Raw genomic sequence first — 12,641 nt, forward strand, 5'->3', positions numbered from 1 at the left:
TTTCAAAGTCTAATTGTTGAACAGAATTACACGACTTTGTTCTCCCTTTGATCATTCATGCTGATTTTTGGGATACTTTTGTTTCAACTACAAACAGTGAAGAAACTGGGTGGAAAGAGTTGCTGAGCTCAATTATGTACGGGAGATGAACAAACTCCCAGCAGCTGTAGGGTGCATCAGTGATGTCAAATAAGTATAATTACTCAGCTCTGTGTTCATAATTTAAGATTTAAAAAAGCACCCCGCTCTGATTACACTATTTTGTCCATTCTTCTGATAACTCCCATCTACCATATTTTTTTTTAAAAGGCCAAAAAAAGCGAATGCCACCCTAGCCCCTCATAAGAAAAATCTAACCCTAAATTTCTTTTAAAATACCAAATAAAAGTGGAAAGTAACAAATTTGTAACAAAACCAGAGGTCTGTGTCAATCTTCAACAAATAACTTGTTAGAGCTTTGCTATACGATCAGCAATTTTGTTAGCATAGACAGCTAACATAACAGATAAAAGTATATTCTCAGTGTCCGATCTGACATACAGAATCAATCCGAGTCTGATTGAAAGTGAACCATCCATCTGCTGTTTCGACTTGATCTCTCTTTTGACAAATAATCCAAGAAAGTTTAAGATAACTAGTGTAACATGAAACACCAATGTCTACACAGATGCTGAAAATAGAGTGCTAAATGATCCTTAGATCTTCATAATGGCCAAAAGGTGTTCTGCTGCAAATATCCAGGGGCTACAGAGAAAATATTTTTGAATCATAGTAGGTACAGCACAGGAGGAGGCCATTCAACCCATCGTGCCTGTGCCGGCTCTTTGAAAGAGCTATCCAATTCGTCCCATTCCCCTGCTCTTTCCCCATAGCTCTGTAAATTTTGTCCTTTCAAGTATTTATCCAATTCCTTTTTGAAAGTTACTATTGAATCTGCTTCCACCGTCCTTTCAGGCGATGCATTTCAGATCGTTACAACTCGCTGCGTTAAAAAAATGATTCCTCAAGTCGCCTCAGGCTCTTTTGCCGATCACCTTAAATCTGTGTCCTCTGATTACCGACCCTTCTGCCACTGGAAACAGTTTCTCCTTATTTACTCAGTCAAAACCATTCATGATTTTGAACGCCTCTATCAAATCTCCCCTTAACCATCTCTGTTTTAAGGAGAACAATCCCAGCTTCTCGAGTCTCCAGTCTCTCCACATTAATGAAGCGGAATCAGTTCTTAAATTTTGTCAAGTGAGGCCAATAGTATAAAGTTGAAATGGGTCAACAGCTTCATTTCTTACATTTTAGAGTTATTTGACCATACGCATTTGATAAATTTCAAAGTGTATCTGAAGCACTGAAATGACTGATCCAGAATCAGCACAGCAGCTGAATACTTGGCTCAGGTGTGGGTTCATATTTAGAAATGAAAAGAGCAGTCTGGCTTTTGAATGAGAAACCTGAACCAAGTAGGTCAGTGAGCAAAGTTCTCTTCATCATCAGCAACAGGTCGTGCCTGAAGGAACTGCCATGCCGCATCTAGTTAATGTTTCTTCTCGAGTTATTTTATTTACATGAATTTCCAGTGTATTACAGTATCAGCACGCTAAAAATCCTGTGAATCCTGTGGGAAATCAACAACAACAGCAGCACATGTTTTATAGTGCCCCTCACAGAAGAAAGATATCTCATTTTACATTAAGGAATTAAAAATAGTGGATGCTGAGCAGGAGCTAAGAAAGGAAAACCTTAAAAAACACCTATAAAACAGTTGTGGTGGGACACACAGTCAATAAGAAGAGTTTTGATGTTTTTGAACGCAGGGAGAGAGATGGCAAGGTTGAGCGAACTAGATAGGAAGCTCCAGAGGATGAAGAAAAACCTGAAAATCTGGTCTTTTCTCATTAGAACAATAAGAAAGAACATCAGGATGTCCCAAAGTGCTTTACAGCCAATTAAGTACTTCTGAAGTGTAGTCACTGTCATAATGTAGGAAACGCAGCAGCTAATTTGCGCACAGCAAGGTCCCAAAACAGTAATATGATAATGACTAGATAATTCTTTTATCAGTGATGTAGGTTTAAGGATAAATTTTGGCCAGGACACCGGGGAGAACTCCCATGCTCATCTTCAAATAGTGCCATGGTATCTTTTACGTCCACCTGAGAAGGGAGACAATAAGTAATCAATGTAGATTACTGGGCAATATGATAAAAGTGTTTACAATCATGAAAGGATGGGACAAGGTTGTTAGAAGCAGACTGTTTCCAATAGTTAAGGAACCGAGGACCAGGGGCCACAGACACGATTAAGATTTAGAACAGAGGGCAAGAGAAATTTCTTTAGTTAGAGAGATGTGAGGCTGTGGAATTCACTTCCAGGGTTAGTAGTTGAGGCAGAAACTAAGTCAACATTCAAGATTAGATTGGATAGGTAGAATAAGGAAAAGGGGTTGAGGGGATATGGGAATGGGTGGGTAAATGTGAATAGGACTATTTTCCTTCATGGAGGGTAAACGGCAACACAGACTGGTTGAGTCCAATGGCCTGTTTCCGCGTTATAATTTTTAATGTATTTTTATGAGTGCAGTGGCTGAACCACAACCAATGTTAGAACAAAGGGAGCGGGAGACAAGGAGTTGCCCAGTATTCGAAAAGTAGACGGTGAATATTGGAATATAAGGCTAGAGGAAATCACTGAGGTGAAGCCACAGAGAGGTTCGAAAGCGAGGACAAGAATTTTCAAGTCAACTCATGGGGAAACCAATGGAGCTTGGATTTCATGGTGACCAGCATATTTTCTCCTTGAGATCAAAATTGAAAATTCTTCATCACAAAATCAAAGATAGGGCTTTAAAAAGGCATAACTTTTTTTAAAAATTCAAATATACTCCACGCCTCTGTGGTACATTGTATGTTTTGATGCTTAATGTAGAAATGCTGTATTAAAACTTAGAAAATTCAGTGGTGTCTCTTCCATCAATACAATTTAAGAGATGTGTCACAATAGTGCAATGGAAGCAGTACACGTTGCTTTCTTTCAGGTTGTCACCATGTCTGCTCCTTTGCCATCCCCCTCAACAAATGCCCACCATGGTGTCAGCAAGTCAGCTGGGCCAGATTGCCCTGGCAGCAGCCGAGATGCAACAGTCTGCAGCCGGATTCATAGGCTCGAGCACCCAGAAGTCACCAGCATCTCAAGGGTTCCAACATGAGGATCAGCAGCATTCCAACAGCTTTATTGAGGCCACTAATGAAACACCTTGTAGGAGTAGCAGAGTTAGTAAATCTTCTTTAAAGAAAAACACTAGGGATTGATCATTTGGGTGAGAAATGAATAAAAAGCAATTATGATGTTTGACATTAAATTAATCACCTTTATCACATGTGTCACTTTAGCCTGCAGTGTGGTTTCATAGCAGCTTCTGAGTCTGTATGGTCAGCATGTGATTGATATACAAGTTGTTTGAATGGCTTTAATGCTTTTTAATGCAGGATGAGGGGAGTGGTAAAGGATGTATCAAGGACTGTTATGCAGAGGGGCTCTATTTAAGTTTTCAGGGCAGGATAATGAGCAGGTCAATAGAATTGCTGAGCAATTAGCTGGTCCCTCACATCTCGCTGTAAGGCCTTTCATCTTCAACTGCTTCCTCACCTTCTCCCTGGTTTAACTCATCTGATGAGCACTGCTGCTGCTGCTCTGCCTCCTCCAAATGTAAGCCTCCCTGTATGGTGCGCTGGTGAAGTTTGCAGCACACCACTTTGTGGGGCATATTGCAGGGAGCCTCCAGAGGTGTCGCGACACCTTAACCTCTGTTCCAGCTTCCCTGTGATGTCCTCAATAATGATCCTGTTAGTCCCCTAGCTTCGATTATATCTGTGTTGCTCAGATATTGTGGGGTTTAGAAGGGGTGTCAAGAGCCAAGTCTGAAGGGGGTGTTGCTTGTCCCCCAGCAGCCATCCTGTCACGTTCACGCGAGAGTGGAATATTGGGGCGCGGGGGGGGGACAATAGACTGTTGCAAGATAAATATATCGTGACAGCTGCCTGGGTATGGTAATGAAACTTCCATGATCCTGTTTCTGTAATTGGACATGAGCTGGACATTAATGGAGTGCCAGCCTTTACTATTCACGAATGCTGCTGGCTGGTGTTCTGGTGTCCCGATGGCAACACGTGCGCAGTCAATGACAACCTGCACTTTGAGGGAGTCTGCCACTGCTGAAAATTGCCAAGCGCTCTCGTGCTGATTATTTAGGTCAATGGGGAAGGTAATGTACTGGTCAGCCCTGGCGAACAGTGACCTACTTAATGCAGCTGTGTAATGCAGACTGGGAGGATGCAGGTGATCTCCCCTGCAGCATAATAAAAGGAGCCAGTGGTGAAGAAGTTCAAGGTTGTGGTGACTTTTACAGCCACTGGCAAAGCATAGTCCCCTGGTTCAGCAGGCAGCAGATCCTGTGGTGGGAGGCTGCAGAGGTCTGCGACAGCTGCCTAGAGAAGTGCAGGCTTGTAAGGAATTACTCTTCAGATAGATCCAAGAAAGTGACTCTTGGGCTGGGTATCGCCTAGTTACTTGTTTACTGTTAAGTAAAGAATGTCATACCCTTCCTCCTTTTGAATGTCCTCTGGTCTTTAAAGTAGAAGGGGTAAATTTTAACAGGGAGCCAGGAAGAGGGCGGGGGGAATTCCTGACTGGAAACCCTGAAGTTCGGGTTTTCCAAACGTCCTTACAATTTTGACGTAAGGACGTCTTTCATTTTTTTCTGTAGGTTTCCTGCGTGACAGGCTGTCTGTCAGTTGGACAGGAGAGCAGCCAGGGAGCGGATGCCAGCAAGTAAGTCTGAGATTGGGGGGGGGGGGTTTGGAGTTGGGGGTCATCGGGCGGGCCAGGGGTCATCAGAGGGCGATTCAGTCATTGATGGGGGGTGGTTGGAGATCATAGCGGGATTGGAGATCGTGGGGGGGGGTCGGAGATCGTGGGGGGGGGGGGGTCGAAGATCGTGGGGGGGGAGGTGTCGGAGATCGCGGAGGGGGGGGATCGGAGATCGTGGAGGGGGGATCGGAGATCGTTAGGGGGGGTCGGAGATCATTAGGGGGGTCAGAGATTATGGGGTGGGGGATCGGAGATCGTTGGGGGGGTCGGAGATCGTGGGGCGATCGTAGATCGGGGGGTGTCAGAGATCGTGAGGGTGGGGGGGGAAGATCGGAAATGGGGAGGCGTCGGCCGATCACATTTGTAGGATCGCGGCAAATAGACTTTTTGGGCCTGGAGGAAACGCTCCTGCTTCGCCTGGCCCAGAAGCGGTCAATAAAGGAACTTATCTGTTGAACTGGGCCTCTCACCTCCTCTTATGTGGCGTGAAGCAGAAAGCCCAGGAATCCCGGGCCCCAGGGTTTAAAAATAAAATACCTGTCAAAATGGAGGACCGCAGCCTCCTTAAAAGATTTTACTGACCAACCCGCTGCCTGAGAGCAGGTTGGTCACCCGCCCCTCGACCCGTTAAAACTGGGAGTTGGCGGGTTGGAGGAGGGTTGGGGTCGGATTTTACTTTTTTTTAAAATGATTTTTACCTTCCTACCCACCCCCAACCCACCCGTTCGTGGGGTTAAAATTTACCCTGAAATGTCAGAATGATCAAAATATCAGTATAAGTCTGTGATAAAAACATTTAAACTTTATTATGGCTATTCTTAAAGTCAGAACCATCTAAAATTCAAAATTTAGGTGTTACGGGGGGCGGGCAGGAAATTGGACATGAAGCTGAGTTCGGATCGGTCAAGGCCCTGTGGGTGGCGGAGCGGGCCCAGGGGCTGAGTGGCCGGGTCCTGCTCCTACTTCTTGTGTTCTTTAGATTTGAGGTTAGGATCAGATCAGCCATGATCTTATTGAATAGCGGAAGCAGGCTCGAGGGGCTGATTGGCCTACTCCTGCTCCTATTTCTTATGTTCTTAAAACGAGTGCTTAGCACTCTGCCTTTTCACTAAATTTCCTCCATGTAGGTGATATGTTGTCAAGGTCATTATAGATACACAGATTGAAGACTGATCCATTGTTGTAATTGCACAGAACCTAATTACAATCTGTCAAGTTATTTCCTAAAAGGACATTGTCATCTGCTTGGCTACTTTTCAGGCATATTCAATTTCAGAAGTAAGGCATTAGAGGAGTGCAGCCGACAGGAGGTGTGTTTGTCCTCCACTGGCTGTACTTCATACCACAATCGGGGAACCCATGGAATTTTAAACTCACAAAATTAGGATTAAGGGAATTGGTTTCAGTGAAGCAAATGTAGGACATGGTCTGAAAGGTAGAAAGTTTGAACTTTACACTGGGATAGAGGGAGATGAAAAAGTGTTTATGAAAAGGACGAGAATCATTATGATGGGCCTTAGAGCATCCTATGTTGCTCAGGGATTGCCTGGGGAACCCTCCCAGGGAAAGGGGGGCCAAATGGTTACATTCCAAGAATGTACAGCCATGCAAATGAGGTCCAAGAAGGAGTAACTGCCTTCCTGTTTCATTTTGCTCCCCCAGCGCCAAAACAATAGCCATTCTGAGATGTATTTTCAGGGTCAAGAGAAGTCATAGAGAGGTAGAACTGGATGTCATCAGTGTACATGTGGACGCTAATGCCTTGTCTGTGGATGATGTCGCCAAGGAGCAGCATGCAGATGAGGAAGAGGAAGGGGCCAAAGATAGATCCTTTTGGGGACTCCAGAGGTAGCAGTGTGGGAATGGGAGGAGAAGCCATTGCTGGAGATGTTCTGGCTATGATTGGATAGGTAAAAAAAAACATGAAAAATATCTTGTAAGACACCAAAATTCTGACGGTACCATTGCACCAATGCAAATGAGATGGAGCAGGAATTCCATCTGCCATGAAATCATATCACTGACCCTGCAGTAAGTTGCCTAAATCCAACCTGAAATGCCTCATATACACCAGGGAGGCAGAAAAATGGTTGAGAGGCAGGGATTGGTGGGGTGAGAAAATAGCTGGAGGAAAAGCAGAGACGTGGTGCAGCAGCAGGATACAAAATCTGCTGTCATTTAATGAGGAAATGGCAGTACAGGAGGAAGCAGGCAACCAGGGCAACAGTAATGGCAGCTAGGTCAAACAAATGAACAGCAAACTTCAGGGAGCCAGATCTGCATGTCCTGCTAACAGTTTGCAGAATCCTTTCTTGGCAGCAGAGCTAAGAATAGATTTTTCTAATCGCTCCCGTGATCGTCAGATGAAGTTTGTGGACAGTGAAAGCCTATAAAGTCAATCCCTTCCTGGATTGACGAGTCATGCAGGTAACTTAACCCATTTATTCCATAGGCTTCAGTTATGTCAGATGCAATTCAGGAGTAAATGATGGACCTTGTGGGACAGCAGCTTGTGCCCTTTTATTCTGTTACTTGTATGCCTGCACTACTTTGGAAGAGTGGTAGGGGGTGGGGAAGCACATTTCTTTTGCCAACAGTTCCACCTGAACATAAGAATATAAGAATTAGGAGCAGGAGTAGGCCATATGGCCTCTCGAGCCTGCTCCGCCATTCAATCAGATCATGGCTGATCTTCTACCTCAACTCCACTTTCTCGTCCAATCCCCATATCCCTTGATTCCCTTAGAGTCCAAAAATCTATCCATCCAGCTTTGAATACACTCAATGACTGAGCATCCACAGCCCTCTGGGGTAGAGAATTCCAAAGATTCACAACCCTCTGAGTGAAGAAATTCCTCCTCATCTCAGTCTTAAATGACCGACCCCTTACCCTGCGATTATGCCCTCTAGTTGTAGACACTCCAGTCAGGGGAAACAACCTCTCAGTATCCATCCTGTCAAACTCCCTCAGAATCTTATACGTTTCAATGAGATTACCTCTCATTTTGAATTCCTCTCATCTCTGAATTTAGTGTGTCCTTTAGAACTCTGACTTATGACCCAAATTCTGGCCTCTGTGCTGGAGCCACACCACTTTTGCCCCCGCTAAAAGAAAAAATCACGCTAGGCTGGACCTTTAATCTAATCACTATTTGACCCATACAAATACATGGCAAATTCAAAAAAAGTTTGATCAACTCTTGTTGGCGCACTCTTATTAGCAATCCCCAATCTGCAAGAAAATGCATGTAATCATAAGAAAAACATCAGGGGAAGCCCCAATAAATCACAATACAAAGACAAATAAATTTCTAGGACACGGTAAAATTGTTTCAGATAAACCTCCAGCAATCACCTCATAACTGTTAATTCTCTAGTGAGAATGCCATTGTACATCAAATCCTGAAGCTATTGACATCTACATGCCCAAAAAAGATAAAAAGCTGAAGAAGTCCACAGATAAAATTAAATCTGTACATATTGGGGCAGAAACCACTCGTGAAATAATGGTGAGCTCAACAGCGCTCACCACTGTTAGTGATGAATTGAAGGAGCAAGTTCTGGCGTTCGCACATGTGCAGTGAAACGTGAAAATCCGGAACTTGCTCCTCCTGGTTTGCAGACGATCTGACAGCTTCGAATTAAAGGGATATTGTATGTTGCAATCAGAGAAATCACTGAAAAAGTGCAAACTCGCACTTATCCGCCCAGCTGAAAAGTAACTAATAACGCCATAAAACAGGAACGCTTAAACATACCAGGGCTAAACTAAGTTTTAACAGCGCGGTAAGTCTTAACGACTGCCAAAGAACAAAAAATTAACTTTAAAAAATGTAGAGTCTCATTACTCCTTGTTTTAATAGCTTTTGGTCATTAATTTTTTTTTATCTTTTCCCTTCTGTCTCTTTTATTTAATTCAATTATTTCTTACCCTCTCTTTTCTTGCTGCTTATAAGCTGTTTTTACAAAGACTTTAATGTTGTACCTTTCACTTCCTGGTTTTCACGCTTGAATCCTGTAGAGTGTGACACAGCGTGTCAAAAATGCTGCGATCTGAATGGTCAAGGGGAGAGACCGGTCCTCTCGCTTCTCCCAGGGTCATAGCTTCACTTGAACTGACGCTGGGCTCGTCTCCGCTTTCTATTAGGCCGCGGTAAGTTAGTGGGCTAGTATAAATCTATGCAGTGGCGAGCACTGTTGTCCTTTTTGCGCATGTAGACGCCAATTTCTGCCCCATTATAAACATATACCACATTACTGAAAGCTACAATATATTCTCAGAACTCAGACAATGATTATAAAAGACTCATATTTGGTTTTTGCAGTTTATGATGTCATTTGAATTCAGAAATAAACAAGGCCAGAAGACAGAATTGCAGTTCATCCATCCAGTCCCATTTTTTTAAAAAAAGCATACATTATCTCCCGTATCCCTTAATTGATTACACTGTCAAATAACTATCCAGTTCCCTCTTGGACTTGCAAAACTATTCCCAGGGCAAAAGCAAAATACAGTAGATGCTGGAAATCTGAAATAAAAACAGAAAATGCTGAAAAACACTCAGCAGGTCAGGCAGCATCTGTGGACAGAGAAAGAGAGTTAATGTTTCGGGCTTCAGTTCGATGACCTTTCATCAGAACTGGAATATGTTAGAGATTAACAGTTTTTAAGTAAGTACAGAGCCAGGGAAAGGTGGGGGAGGAAAGAATTTAGGGGAAGGTCTCTGATAGGATGGAGGGCAGGAGTGATTAAATGACAAAAGGGATGATGGTGTAAGGCAAAAGGGGGTGGTAATGGGACAAGTAAAGAAACAAAAGATAGATCCAGAGGAATGGTTACCAGCGGGGAAGGGAAGCATGGAAAATCTGGCAAAGAGGAGAATGCTCCCGTAGCCCAGGAATGTGGTGGAGAAAGGTAGGCAGATCCCAGGGGTGCAGATCACCAAGCTATGCCTGATCTGCTGAGTTTTCCCAGCATTTTCTGTTTTTATTTCCGGGGCAGTTTGTTCCATATTTTCACCACAATCAGAGATTAGATTGGTACTTACTAATCATTCTCCAATATCAGTTCATCTCTATGTAATTATAGAGTCATAGAGTCATAGAGTTATACAGCACGGATAAAGGCCCTTCGGCCCATCGTGTCCGCGCCAGCCATCAGCCCTGTCTACTCTAATCCCATATTCCAGCATTTGGTCCGTAGCCTTGTATGCTATGGACCAAATGCTGACAAGATATTTCTAATAAGAGTAACAAATACCTTCACTTGCCAATAGTGATGAGCGAATCCACCAAGATTTTTCTGTTCAGTTGGCCTTGCTTGCCCACATGGCATTAAACTAGCTACTTTTAAAAAAAAGTTGAAGTTTTTTTTATAAATCACAACTGTGCATGGTTTACATACATTAGAGATCCCAAAACAATTGAAATATTTAAAGCCATTTCATTGTATCATAGCAGGTACAGCACAGGAGGTGGCCATTCGGCCCATCGTGCCTGTGCCGGATCTTTGAAAGAGCTATCCAATTAGTCCCACTCCCCTGCTCTTTCCCAATAACCCTATTTTTTTTTTCACTTCAAGTATTTATCTAATTCCCTTTTGAAAGTTACTACTGAATCTGCTTCCACCACCCTTTCAGGCAGCACATTCCAGATCATTACAACTCGCTGCGTAAAAAAATGTTTCCTCATGTCACCTCTGGCTCTTTTATCAATCACCTTAAACCTGTGTCCTCCTGTTACCAACACTTCTGCCACTGGAAACAATTTCTCCTTATTTACTTTGTCAAAACCATTCATGATTTTGAACACCTCTATCAAATCTCCCCTTAACCTTCTTTGTTCTAAGGAGAACAACCCCAGCTTCTTCTGTCTCTTCACATAACTGAACTCCCTCATCCCCGGTACCATTCTAGCAAATCTCTTCAGCACCCTCTCCAAGGCCTTGACATCCTTCCTAAAGTGTGGTGCCCAGAATTGAACACAATACTCCAGCTGAGGCCTAACCAGTATTTTATAGAGGTTTAGCATAACTTCCTTGCTTTTGTACTCTATGCCTCTATTAATAAAGCCCAAGATCTCATATGCTTTTTTAACAGCCTTCTCAACTTGTCCTGCCACCTTCAAAGATTTGTTTATGTGCACCCCCAGGTCTCTCTGTTCCTGCACCCCCTTTAAAATTGTACCATTTAGTTTATATTGCATCGCCTCATTCTTCCTACCAAAATGTATCACTTCACACTTCTCTGTGTTAAATTTCATCTGCCATGTGTCTGCCCATTTCACCAGTCTGTCTATATCCTCCTGAAGTCTGTTACCATCCTCCACATTGTTTACTACATTTTCCAGTTTCGTGTCATCTGCAAACTTTGAAATTATACCCTCTGTACCCAAGTCCAGGACATTAATATAAATCAAAAAGAGCAGTGGTCCTAATACTGACCCTTGGGGAATGCCACTGTATACTTCCCTCCAGAATTTCATGAGTTCTGTAAAATCTGGGCTATAAATTGCACCTTAATGGATCTTTGGTTTGTCCTTTAAGCATCACAGTTTAGTGTGCAAATCAGAGTAACACAAAATTTTTACTGAAAAGGTAGCATGAAATAGGTGTGTAAAATATTAAGGTGTCACTGAAACATTGCATTTTGCATCATTTGCCAGACCCAAACTTCATGTACTCAACAATGCAGAGCACTCAGCTGCAGAGGCTCCTGCATCAGGGCACAACACCAAAACAGTGTGTTCTAAGCTCATCTGGTTTTCAAAAACTTGGCCGTATTTATTTAGTACAGGAAGTTTAGGCAGCTTTCCAATGAGAATGAGTGGAGAATAATTACAATTGCTATGTTTGAATATTCTCTAGCAGCCCCTGAGTAAATAATTTATCATGATTGTCCAACATCTTCAGGTCTTTCCCATCACGTCGCAAAGGGAAAATACTGGGCAGATGGGATTAGCTCTGCACGGGGCTTGTTTTCTGCTCCTGATCAAAGTTGCTAAGTTGAAAAGTTTCAGAGAATGCCGTTATTTTTGTATCTAGAAATAATATTTTCCGGATGGTACTGATGCATTTATAATTAGTTTAATCTCTAATCAATGCCATTGTATTCACAGAAAAACCCAAAAGAATTACATGAATGTGATCCCCAAACATAAGCAAATTCCAGAATCTGTGTAACAAAAACAGAATTTGATTCATTCAGCCATTGCAAACCAATGAGCCCACACATTTTTTTTAAAGTTGCACTGCAATAGAATAATGTCCCCAGAAATTTGGCTTTGCTCCTATTTTGGGTTTGAGCCCAACTTGTTCATTAATGAAACCACATTAAAAGGAGCATGTCATAAACTTTTTATAAACTTGTAAAGATAGAATTATGTTTGTACTCTTTGTTTCAAAGGGAGATCAAAACAAATATTATTATATTAGGAGTCAGGGAATATCAGGGCCAGTTATAGTACAGATTTTAATTTTGAGTAATGTGTGTATTCGAAACAAGTTTACATGGTTCTCTGACAAATAAGAATAGATTATGTGTGTGGAGATATGACCAAACTTTCAGAAATAGTTGAATGAATGATATAATTAATTTAAAACAGAACTATTTATTGTGGTGTAACGAAGCCAAGTTTTTCTGCTTTGAAGCTTTATTGGTATGGGACTGAAACTTACAAGCCACCATCTGCCATCTTGGATCAAAATATGGCTGGCAGAGAATCTGTAAAGGCTGTGAGGGGGGACACATGAGATAAAGGCTTGGGGAATTAAAAATCAG

General features: G+C 42.5%; 1 protein-coding gene across 8 annotated transcripts in view; it reads right to left on the minus strand.

Annotated features, from left to right (window-relative positions):
• LOC137327994 (leucine-rich repeat-containing protein 4C-like) overlaps window positions 1-12,641 on the minus strand; it is a 542,247-nt gene that overhangs the window by 233,723 nt on the left and 295,883 nt on the right. The gene's annotated exons all lie outside the window — the stretch shown is intronic.

Source organism: Heptranchias perlo, chromosome 12 (assembly GCF_035084215.1).
Source record: "Heptranchias perlo isolate sHepPer1 chromosome 12, sHepPer1.hap1, whole genome shotgun sequence".
Lineage (NCBI taxonomy): Eukaryota > Metazoa > Chordata > Chondrichthyes > Hexanchiformes > Hexanchidae > Heptranchias > Heptranchias perlo.